Source organism: Lathamus discolor, unplaced genomic scaffold (genome assembly GCF_037157495.1).
Source record: "Lathamus discolor isolate bLatDis1 unplaced genomic scaffold, bLatDis1.hap1 Scaffold_69, whole genome shotgun sequence".
NCBI classification, from domain to species: Eukaryota; Metazoa; Chordata; class Aves; order Psittaciformes; family Psittacidae; genus Lathamus; species Lathamus discolor.
The window spans coordinates 617,573-629,154 of NW_027069384.1; the positions used below are offsets into that span (position 1 = coordinate 617,573).

Genomic DNA, 11,582 nt, shown 5'->3' on the forward strand with positions numbered 1-11,582 from the left:
GAACTTGCCGCAGAGCAATATTGGTCCGATGGTGGTAGGTCTCCAAGGCCACATCCATTATTTTTACCAAATCACATTGGTCCTCCCCCTTAAGTTTTTGTCCATTTTTTCTTATGTCTTCCATGGATTGACTTCTTGTTAACTGGCCTAACTCTTCTCTTCCTTCCTCTTATTCAGGATCAATATGAGTATATTTATGCACCACCTCTTTTAGTCTTCCCATGAATCCAGAAGGTGATCCATTTACATCTGGCTTTATTTCATATATAGCTTAGACCAGTTCACTGTCTTGGGGACCGCATTCCTAATACCGAATAAAATCCACCTCCGATATTGTTTCAAAGCTTGCCTGTCCCAATTAGGGCCCCAGTTAGAATTGGGGATAGGTACGTGAAGATTCCCTGTACCTGCTGCTGTGCCTGCTGTTATTTATCGCTTTAATGCGGTCCGAGCCATATGAATAATTATATTTCTGTGAACACTCTCGAAAGCATGGTGCGTAATCACCAGCCACTTGTTTCCAACTATTCAGATCTATAACGGTAAAGGGGATCTCCATCATGAGCAGACCATCATTACACACAGCTTGACTTAAAGTTGCAATCACAGTTTCCCCTCGTTTTCCCCTCATTTTCCCCTAGTTTGCCCTGCTGTAGGGCTAAATCCTTCAGCCTGCCCCCCCGGTATCTCTGGGGCCTGTGCTGGTGCTTGTGCTTGATTCTCATTTTCAGCACCTTCAACCCCATTATTCACAATACCTCTTCTCCAGGGGGCTGCCATTAAATCCATATCCTTCTCCACATTCCTTAGATGTTTAGTGCCCTATGGTGCACAAAGAGCAACAGCGTTTAAGCAAATTTTACTGTCTTTCTCCAAGGACAATGCTAACAGGTCCTGGAGTGCAAAATTAAATCCACAATCCTTTTGCCATACCAGGTGATATCTCAAAGTGAAAAACATTTCTGCGTAAGCTACTCCATCCTACTTTCCTTCTCGTCTCAAGAATAACATCCAGCATTGATGCCAGTATTTTAGCAGTCTCCTGAGTAACCGAACCCCTCAGGGGTCCACCACTTTGTTCCAAAGTCTCCTGAGTGACTGAACCACCTGGGGGTTCAGCGATTTGTTTCCAGTGTTGTGAAATGCAACCCAATGGGGATTTCTTCAAACCCCCCTGTGGAGGCAGTGGTCCTGACCTCCACCCAGACGGTTGCAAAATGCTGAATCCAGGCTTTGATTAATAAAGGATTTACATTCTGATTTTATGGTTGAGATATAAGCTTGTAGCTTTACCACCACTTTCTTTAGAGAGTATTTGGGGTCTAGCAAGAATTTTTGTTCATTTGATTGCCTTACCACATAAGGTCCTGCAAATGAGAGGTTGTGATATTTGACTGAGCATTCTAAAGGGGAGAAGTGTGTAGGAGAGAAGGGAGTAGGTGTAGTATGTGTGGAGACTTCCACTCTCAGCCTGATTGTTATTCTGTCAAGTCCTTGTTTCCAGTTAAATGCTAGGGTACTTGGTTCGGTCACTGCAAGACCAAGTCGGCAAGTTTCCTTCTGAGAACAGTTAATTAAAATTTGATTTTGATCTGGTCTTATTCGGGATATTGTTAACTCGGGGGTATAGTTTTTAGGCCCCTTAAAGAAAAGTTTAGGATAGAATACGCTTCCATATCTTTGGGCACAGATCAGAATCTGGGTGTTATTTTTACCAGATATTGTTGTGAGGTATTTCCCCCAGCGAGGTCTTACATGTATCTTACAGGTCTTATCTTGAGTACCGGCTCCAACCGCGCGTTGTCAATAAATTCCCCCTTCCCTCTTTCCCCTGAAGGAAAGGTTCAAATTACATTTTTTAGAGGATTGATCTTCTGGTATTTTAATGTTAATTTGCCTACAGGCTCATCTCCATCTGTGGTTCTCTACTACATATCGTACACAAGATAAAGCACTGTCTTCCTGGATATTAAAAGAGTAGGAACACTGCACTCATGCAAGACATAGATAGGGTACAGTCTGGATTTAGGCTAGGTATCTGGTAAAGATTTTCCATAATGACGGGCCATGCAGTCGATTTTATTTCGAATTGGCATGCCAGAGTGACAGGTTGGGAACACTTCTTGATAAATATCGGCACGAGCTGTCATTTTTCCCGTTCTTTAGAAGTGGTTGTGTGACTGTTGACGATCAGGAGAATATTGGCTGTTTTCGTGACCTCACTCTTGTCATCTATGTAATCAGTCCAATGTTTCCGTTGTACGCAGTGGTCCAACCTAATGAGTCGTCGTATTCTATATCAAAGCGCTTTTTACATACCCTGGAAGTCTCAGCAGTTCTCCCTGTTCCAAAGGTGAATACGGTCACCTTTATGTAAGATCTGATTGTTCCCCAGCCCTGCCACTGCTGCTGGCTCTGTGTGGCAACCGCCCACCACTGAGCTCTCGAACACGTCAGTGAGAGCACCGAGTGAGTCAGTCAAATCACAGACGTTCGGGACGGTGTCCTCACTGCTGTCCAGCCCTGCCACTGCTGCTGGCTCCTTGGGGAGCTGCTGGACCTGGGAAGGCTCAGTGGAGACCGGCAGCCGCAGGACAGAGGGCAGCGCACAGGCATGCACAGAAGGCGGCATGGCCGGAGCAGTGAAGCTCACTCTGGGCACCTCCGATGCCATGGGCAGCTGGAGAGGGAGCCTCTCTGTTGGGAGAAGCAGAGAGGTGCTGGGGTGAGAGCTTGGCAGGCAGAGGTGGCTGGGGGTTACCTGGAGGGCAGGAGGAGCAGGAGCTGCTGCTGTACCTGCCATGGCAGTTGGTCAGTGTTGCTTGGGCGGGGGCCAACTGCCCCCTCCCTCGGGTTCCGCCCCAGTTCCACCAGTCCTGGCTGCTTCAGCAGCCCCTCAGGCCTTTGGTTTGTCAGACACAGCAGCTGCCCCTCGCAATGCTTTCCTGCCCTGCTGGTGATCTCCTGCCTTAAACGATGGTTTCCCATCCCAGCTGTGGTTTTTGGGAAGGTGAATTTCATGTCCAAGAGGAAAGGATGGGGCCGGCACCTCTGGCTCTGCAATGCTGACGTGCATGCTTCCCAATCTTCCCCAGTGGTGGAAGTGGGAAGGGGGCTTGTGGCATTTTTGGATTGTTTTTTCCTCCCCCCTCTCAGGAGACTAATCCCCCGGGGATGGCATCTTTGCTGCCTCTCGTCACCTTGTCACTGGCGTTTGGGACCGTGGTTGGTGGGACCCACAAGGCATGTTACGAAGACTCTCTTCCCCCTAACTACTAGATCAGCCAGTCTTTAAAGTATTAATAGGTCTTTTAAGTACGTATATATATATATATATTTGTATGTACACTGTCATCTGATGCGATAGTAGACTTTTACTGGAAACTTCAACCCAGCCCTGGAACTAGGACTTTTCTTGAGGGTATCTTAGAGCTGTCTGTGAAGGAGAAGGGGTATTGCAGCACAGCAGAAGTAGTGGCAGAATCCCATCCCCTCCAGCATGTCTTTGAAACCCTCGCAATATCCCGCACACCATTACTCAGCATCTCTTGCAGGACTGGCTCCAGGGACATCTGCATCAGTAGGCAAGAGCAGGACTGCAGCAGAAGTAGCATGAGCGCCTGGCAGAGTTTGACTGGGACTAGTAATTGGTAGTGAGGGTGCTAGTGCTTGGTCCAAGTGTGTGGTACGTGACTGTTTGAAGGGTGTGAGACCCCTGTGTAAAACCACATTTGGGGTTCACCAGTGTGTCCGGGTGTCGTGGTTTAAACCCAACCACAAACCTCGTTCACTCACTCCCCCCCTTCTTGCCCTCCCCCTGCTCCTGGAGGGACGGAGAGGAGAATCGAAAAGAATGCAACTCCCACGGGTTGAGATAAGAACAGTGCAGTAACTAAGGTATAACACAAATCACTACTGCTACCACCAATAATAATAATGATAAAGGAAATAACAAGAGGAAAGAATACAACACCTCAGTACCAGCTGACTGATAACTCGCCCCACTCCCCCCAGCCGAGCACCGACCGATACCTCCTCCAACCCTGCAGTCCCAACCCTTCTGGGTAACTCCCGGTTACCTCCTGGGCATGACGTGCTGTGGTATGGAATACCTCTTTGGTCAGTTTGGGTCAGGTGTCCTGTCTCTGCTTCCTCCCAGCTTCCCCTCCTTCCTAGCAGAGCATGAGGCTCACAAAGTCTTTGGCCAGACCAAACATTCGAGCAGCAACTGAAAACATGGGCGTTATCAGCACTGTTCCCAGGCCAAAAGATCAAAACACAGCACTGTACTAGCTCCTAAGAAGGAGAAAAATGACTTCTGCTGCTCAACCCAGGACACTGGGATACTCCACTGTCAGGGCAGTAGGATCTCCGTGAAGGTTTCGTACAACCCTAAGATAATACTGCACAAGAATTGGGAAAAAACAAATCAAAAAAGAAAAAAACAAAAAACCCAAGCACCAAAATGTAAGACAATGAAGAATCAAAGCTTTTGTGCATCCTTTATAAAAATTCTGAACTCATTTTAAGTTGGTGGCTAAGAAGGAGAAAAAGAACTGTTAGAGCTGAACCCGGAACAACTGGGCAGCAATAATTGGCAAGCTTTCCAGGGATTTATTCCACCACGCTAAGATCCAGGTTCTTCTCTGAAACACATCCAGAAATACATTTATTAGGAAAAAAAAAACAACAAAGCCCAACCCCCCCACTTCAGGCCGGATTTAAGCTGGCTTTAAGAATCTCACTAAGTGTGGCCCTGACACCAGAAGCACCTGAAGCTGCGGTGCTTTTACAGCAAGAGAGACAACACTTGTAAAGAGAGATGCAAGGCTTCCACCTATGGGTACCCACAGCCCAAACCAGGTACAGTCGGAGCAGACAAGAAGGGGATTCTTTTGCTCTGCCTTTAATTTGCTTTATCCAGTTCTGTGTCTTCCCTCTGACTCAAGAGTTTTTCCTTTTTTTCGGGTTGGGTTTTTTTTTGGAGATATCTATGTCACCTTATGGCAAGATGCGACTTAGAAAAGTAATGCAGGCATGCCAGGGAACCCACAAGGCTAAATGAATGCTTACTTTGTTTATGAACACTGGTTTGAGTTTAGACACGTGCTGGTAAACAAAGAGAAGCAGAACTGTTGTCAGGATCTAAAACCCCAGGGAGGTGCTGATCTCTTCTCCCTGGGATCTAGGGACAGGACAGCTGGGAGTCAGGGGAGGCTCACAATTCATAGAAGGAAGCATTTCTTCACAGGGAGGGTGTTCAGGGGCTGGCACAGGCTTCCTGGAGAGGTGGTTGGTGCCCCAAGGCTGTCAGTGTTGAAGAGGCGTTTATTTGGACGAGGCTTTGACTTTTGGTCAGCCCTGAATTAGTCAGGCAGTTGGACTAGTTGGTGGTTGTAGGTCCCTTCCCAATGAGCTATTTTGTGCTATGCTGTTCTGTGCTGTGCTACGCTCTGCTGTGCTGTGCTATGTGGTGCTATACCATGCTATGCCACCCCATGCGATGCTATGCTGTGCTATTCCATGCCATGCCATGCCATCCGATGCTGTGGTATGCTGTGCTATTCTGTGCTGTATTGTGCTACAGCACATGTTGGTGTCCTCAACATGAAAAGTACATGAAGCTGTTGGAGCAAGTCCAGAGGAGGGCCACGAGGATGATCAGGGGCTGGAGCACCTCCTGTATGAAGGCAGGCTGAGAAAGGTGGGGCTGTTGAGCTTGGAGAAGAGAAACTGCATAGTTGTAAGCCCTGTACTTGAGTTCCTCCTTAGGGATGGCAACTTCAGTCATGGCAAGAAGTGCAGAACAAGGTTCTTGTTCTGGAGGTGCAGTAAAGTCAGTGAGGGCCCCAGCTGAGGAGTGTGCCTGGTGATGTCTCCCCATCTTTCTCAGCATGGAGTTATCCATGGAATTTGCCAGGAAAGTTCTGAGTAATTTTTCTTCAGTCTAAAATGATTTGATGTGAAAATTCTCAAAATGCATCTTAACTCTGTATCCTGACTGTGCTGCTGTGCTCTGTTCCCATTGCTTCAGGTACAGAAAGGCAACTGCCTTTGCTTCAGAATTGCGACTGAAAGTGAAGAAAGCAGTTAACAAATGAGCACTGCATTTCAGTTTGGAGTTGAAATCTACTTATCTGAATCTGAAGTAGCTGTGGCTTGCTAGGTTTTCATTAGAGCTGCATCCCTGGTTTCTCTCCCAGTGGATTTTAGCTTTCTATTGCAACTGTAATCCAAAGAGCACTGGATCAGCTTGGCAGCTGTCCTATTTGCCACCAGCTCTTTGTGATCAATATTGCCCTAAAAAGTGTTTTTCTTGTCTCGGAGCAGGATTTCTAGTGTGATTTTCAAGCACTTGGTGAGGTTGGGCACTAAGCTGTGTGAGTGCATCTTTCTGAGGTGTTACTTCATGGGATTTCGGACCATCTCTGTGAGCAGTTTTCACTGAGAAGTGACCTTAGAGAGCTCTGTATTTATCCGCCGCTGTACAAAATAGCTGTGTGAAAAGGCTCTCCTCTTGTTTGCCTGCTTTCAGCTTGCCCACTGCCTTGAGTGTCTTGTTTCTGGGCAGACCTGGCTCCTGACCTGCCAGCTCCCGACTGCTCAGAGGTTTTTGGGTGTCAGTGCCATCCTGCCTCCTCCCTGGCTCCCCATGCTGGCTGCCATGGGCTATGCTTGAGGAAAACCACTGCTATCAGTGAGCTGTCTGGAATGAGGAAGAACACACGAGGGAAGAGAGGCTTAAATGGCAAAGCTGATTCTGGTCGTCTTGTTTGTGCAGCAAGGGAGTACAAATACATTGCCGGAAGTGGCCCGTTCCAGCTCTCCAGTGTGTTGGCAATGATGCTGAGAGCATCCTTTCTCAACGTGACACAAAGAGCTGCCGCTAGTCCCAGCGTCTGCATCAGCAGGCAGCTCTGAAGGGGGCCTGCAGCAGTGTGGGGGCTGCCTCTGGCTCCTCGTGTCTAAAGGATGAGAAAAGTCCAGGCAAGCAGCTACCCTTTTTAGTCTCAATGATATTCAGTACTGAAAGACCATCTCCTTCACGGGGTTTTTCCACAAAACACACCTGAAATAAAAGCATTTACTTGGTATGAGGAACACAGTTCTTTTTGATAATGGATGACCATATCCCTTTCAGTATTTTATAGACAGAGAAGCTGTATAATGATTAGTATTTTTTTCCGGTGTATCTGCTGTTATGGTTCTTACATCTGATAGTAAATATCATGCCTAACGGAAGAGTCTTTGAAACAGATGGTCCACTTGTCTTGCACAGGCACGCTCTACTTGCACTGTTGAACATGCATCCCCAGCTCTCCCAGTCGTTACTCTTAATCCAACATAAAGTCCAGGAGTTCTTCCTCTCCAGAACTGGGCAGTCTCTCGTTTCCAGGTTGTCCCAGTGCCCTGTGGACAGGCTCCTGGCTGTGTGTTGTCTGTGCAGGGGTCCAGCAGGCTCTGTGCTTCATCACGGAGTCGTGTCCTGCACTGAGGTGACTCTTAGTTCCTGTTGTAGCTCAAGCACAGGCCCTCGCTAATGGCTGCAGTCGCTGTGAGTGCTGGGTTTCGTACATACGTTTTTTTGCAGGGGGTTGTCTCTTCTGTGAAGCACTTGTGTGGGATTTCTATAGTTCTATAAGGGATAGGGCTCCCTTACATCCATTACATCTATAAACCCATGTTGGGTTAGGGATAGCGATAGGTGTTAGAATCAGGATTATAGTTAGGGTTAGGGTTTGGGGTTACTGTTAAGGTTAGGGGTTATGGTTAGTGTTAGGGTTATTGTTAGGGGTTAGTGTTAGGGTTGAGATCGGGTGGCGGAGTCATGCTTGTGGTTCTGGCTAACCCTATGTGGCCAGAGTTAGGTTTAGGCTTAGTGTTAGGGGTTAGGGTTAGCGTTAGAGTTAGGGTTACAGTTAGGGGTTGGGGTTACAGTTAGGGATTAGGATTACGGTTAGGGATTAGGGTTAGGTTTAGGGTTAGTGTTAGGGGTTAGGGTTAGGTGTTACAGTTAGGGTTGACCTCAGGTGGCAGAATCACGTTTGTGGGTGTGGCTAATCCAAAGTGGGCAGAGATAGGGGTAGGGTTAGGGTTACGGTTAGGGTTAAGGTGAGTGGGAGGGTTAGTGTGAGGGTTAATGTTAGGTTTAGCATGTGGGTTATGGTTTGGGGTGGGGTAAGGCTTAGGGTTAGCATTAGGATGAGGGTTTGGATTAGGTTTTGGGTTCGTGTTAGGGTTACCGTGAGGTTTGCTGTTAGGGTTAGGGTGAGGGTTATGTTTATTATTAGGGTTAGGGGTTAGGTTTAGGGTTAGGATTAGAGCTAGGGGATAGAGTTAGGGTTAGTATTAGGGTTTAAAGTCAGAGTTATGGCTATGGTTATGGTTAGATTATGGTTGAGAGTTAGGGGTTAGTGTTCACATTAGTAGTTAGGATTAGGGGGTTAGGGTTTAGGGTTTAGGTTTGGGCTAGGGGTTAGGCTTAGGGCTCCTTTACATATATTAGGGTTAGTGATTATGGTTCAGAGTCTCAGCCAGTCTCATCCCTAAGGTCTGAATCTTAGAGTCTTAGCAATGGTTTTAGGAACAGTCTCAGCACAAGAGTCTCATCTGCAGTGCATCAGTCAGTCCCTTCTCGGAGTCTTAGCCACAGTCTGAGCCACAGCGTCTAAGCTTCAGTCTATTCCCCTAATTCTGTATCCCAGAGTCTTAGCCACAAAATTTCAGCTGCAGACTCATCCCCAAAGTCTGAATTTTATGGTTTTAGCCACAGTCTCAGTTACAGCCTCAGCCCCAAAGTCTGAATCCCAGAGTCTTAGCTAAAGAGTCTCAGCCACAGTCTGAATTCCAGTCTTCTCCACAGTCTCTGCCCCAGAGTCTGAATTGCATAGTTTTAGCCATGGAGTGTCAGCAACAGTCTCAGCCACAGAGCTTGAGTCCGACAGCATCAGCTCCAAAACCTGCGGCCCAGAGTCTCAGTCACAATCTCACCCACAGAGTTTCAGCCACAGTTTCAGCCATAGTCTTAGCCACAGAGTCTGAGTCCTAGATTCTCAGCCCCAGTCTCAGCCCTTGAGTTTCAGTCCCTGAGCCTCAGCCCCAAAGTCTGAATCTCCAAGTCTCACCCATCTGAACCAGAGAAAACGCAACAGAAAATCAAAGCCAAGGAACACCCACGGAAAAAACGTCGAGAAGTTGCAGAACAGGCAGGGCACTCACCAAACAGCCAGGGATCAGCTTCAGTACAACCAGGGAGCAGCCACAGAACCAGAGCCAGGTAATACAAAGACCGAGCTGTGGCTTATCAGGGTGCTTTTATCCCAGGTGGTGGTTTGCCACTCACCTGCCCCAGCCCATTGAGGGAGGAGCTGCGGGTGGGGCTTGTGGTATATGAGGCACAGCCTTTGCTCAGGGAGCTCATTTGGGGTTCAGCTCTCATCAGGGTGTGGTCTCTGGTGTTAGCTCAGGTTTTTTGGCTTTAGAGGTTTGTGGTTTGTTTCAGGTGGGTTTTTTTGGGGGTAGGCTTGAATTGGTCTTGTTTCAGTGAAGACCTTCAGTTCATGCTAAGGCTTACCAGTGTGTGCATTAGTAAGTGTCTTTGTGTAGAGTTTTTTTAGGTGTTATATTTGTAAGTGGTGGTGGTGAGGCAAGAAGAAACCTGCAGCTGTTCTCAGGGGGAGGAGTTGTGGCAAAGGTAATCTTTGCTTGATGTCCTGGTTAATGGTGTATCATTCCTGTTCCTTTTTACAGATGAAGAAAAAGTATATGGCTAGAGAAGGAATGTACCGGTGAGCCAAAAAGGGGTTTGTCTCAAGTGTGGCTTTGGGCCTCTGCCCTCGTGAAAGGTGAGTTAAAAGAGCGTGCCCGGAGAGGGGCAGGAAGGAGTTGTAAGGTCGGTGGGGAAGAAAGGCTGTTAAAGAGGCAGTGCCTTTGGGCAGGTAAAGGGAGCAGGTTATTATCCAGTTTGAGCTTTTATGGCTTTATAAAGGTAAAGCACAGCTGGGGGTCGTGCCTCAGAGTCTCAAATTCAGTAATCTCTCAGGGCATAGCTCCAGGTTGTTTTTACAGCTCTGTTCTTTCAATGTATGTCTGCCCAGAGCTGACTCTGTCTAGCCCCCTTGCCAGTTAAACTGAGAGGCCATTAACCGGCTGAAGCAGCAGCTCAATGCAAAATAGTTTTTAGTATCGGAAGGCATTTTTTTATTTGAAACGTCAAAGGGTGACGTAATTCAGCGGCGGGAGGGCTTAGCACGGAGAAGGCCGACATTTCGAGCACCGTATCGGCAAACATTCGTTTCGATTTATTTCTCAGGCTTAACATCCGCATTGGGAGAGGCGAAGCCGCACAGTTAGAGGGGATGTACGAAGCTAAGAGGGCTTTATACTGTGCTGGCGACTGACACCATAGCCCAGTACGATGGCGGGGTTCACAGTCTTTCTCGCAGCTGCTGTGCAGTCGCCTTTGGTGTCGGATGAGTACTCGCAGGGAGTTGGGGAGGTAAGGAGAATGACTGCAGGGTCAGTCACTTCTCCCCAGAGCGACGGTCACTCGTCTCTACTCTCTCAGGTCTTGCAGGGGAGGGGAGCCCCAGAGCACCATTTGGAAACTTTTTTGGGACTGTGACATGGGAGCTCCGAGCCATGAGGCTGGCTCGAGACCCACGCCACTGCGGAACCTGAATAGATGGACTCCTTTTTGGAGCTGGAGGGCAGGAGATGAGGTCAGGATGGTAGGCAAGGGATTGAAATGTAGCACGGGGGAGAGGGAAAGGGAGGGTGTTTCATCGCAACAATTACAGTTTCAGAGTCGGGCTCACAGCCGGACCGTCACAGCAGTTTCGGCGGTCGGTGTTGGAATCGCACGGTTAGGTCAGACTTCGTTCTGGGGCTCTGCGGGAGCCTCACTGTCTCTGTCCCATCGACCCACCGGCGATCGAGACAGACAGAGCATTCCATCTTGGGAGTGGTCTTCCACGAGAGAGTTTGTCTTTTTGGTGTCAGAGTCTACAGTGTTCTCTTTGCATGTGTGTGTATATGTGTTTGCTTAAGAAATGTTGTGACCGTGGCATGTAGTTGTGGGAGGTGGCATGGAGTTGGAGGGCGATGCGTTCGGTGTAAGCTTAGTGCTTTACTTGTGTGTGGGGAGTGTGTTGTAGACTGAAAGAGTTCTCCTTTTTGGATTTTTAGGAAAAAAAAAAAAACAGCCAGGGGAGGGGTTTATCCTCCCCCAGCTGGGTTTTTTTTCTCGGGTCCTGGCCGGTCTGAGAGGCGATGTTCATCGCCTATGTTTGGGTGCAGGCCGGTGCAGGGACGGGATTTTCTCAGGCAGGGCATTTTCTATGTTCTCGGGAACATAGTTCCTGAGGAGTTCGGAAGACAGGTTGGGGCTGTTGTCACTCATTAGGGAAGAAATTCTGAGTGTTGGTGTGGCAGTCTAAACTAAATGCAAGGTCGATGTTAATGGGATTGGTTGTAGAATGATAGTGTGGCTTTTAGAGTGTTGCTATTAGTATTAGAAAGCTGGTGTCGGTATGAGAACTTTGGTGTCGGTATTAGAATGCGGTTTTAGTCTCAGAAGGCCG

General features: G+C 48.0%; 1 long non-coding RNA gene across 2 annotated transcripts; it reads left to right on the forward strand.

Moving 5' to 3' along the window:
- Positions 1 to 9,438: 9,438 nt before the first annotated feature.
- LOC136006777 (uncharacterized) lies at positions 9,439 to 10,745 on the forward strand. Of its 2 annotated transcripts, none has more exons than XR_010609262.1 (3): positions 9,439 to 9,588; positions 9,751 to 9,845; positions 10,313 to 10,745. It is a non-coding gene; the product is annotated as an uncharacterized LOC136006777 (long non-coding RNA). The 2 variants fall into 2 exon arrangements; XR_010609263.1 differs by having other exon boundaries at positions 9,450 to 9,484.
- Positions 10,746 to 11,582: the final 837 nt, after the last annotated feature.